The following is a 253-nucleotide window of genomic DNA, read 5'->3' on the forward strand; positions in this document are numbered from 1 at the left end:
TACCCCCAGGTCCCCCTTGACCCCAGCCCCCCTAAAATCCGCCTCCTCCCCACCCCAGCAGAGCCCACGCACGGGGCAGGGACCAGCCCCCCGCCATCTGGGGTCACTTGCCCCCAGGGTTCCTTCCAGACCCACTCATGACACAAACCCACAAGCCGGGGGATTTAAAAAACTCCAGATTCAGAATTTCTGCATTTTCAGTCCCAACAAACCTGTGCAAAGGCACAACCCTCTTCCCTGCCGTGGGGCAGGC

This window comes from Eurypyga helias, unplaced genomic scaffold (genome assembly GCF_000690775.1).
Source record: "Eurypyga helias isolate BGI_N326 unplaced genomic scaffold, ASM69077v1 scaffold21573, whole genome shotgun sequence".
NCBI lineage: Eukaryota > Metazoa > Chordata > Aves > Eurypygiformes > Eurypygidae > Eurypyga > Eurypyga helias.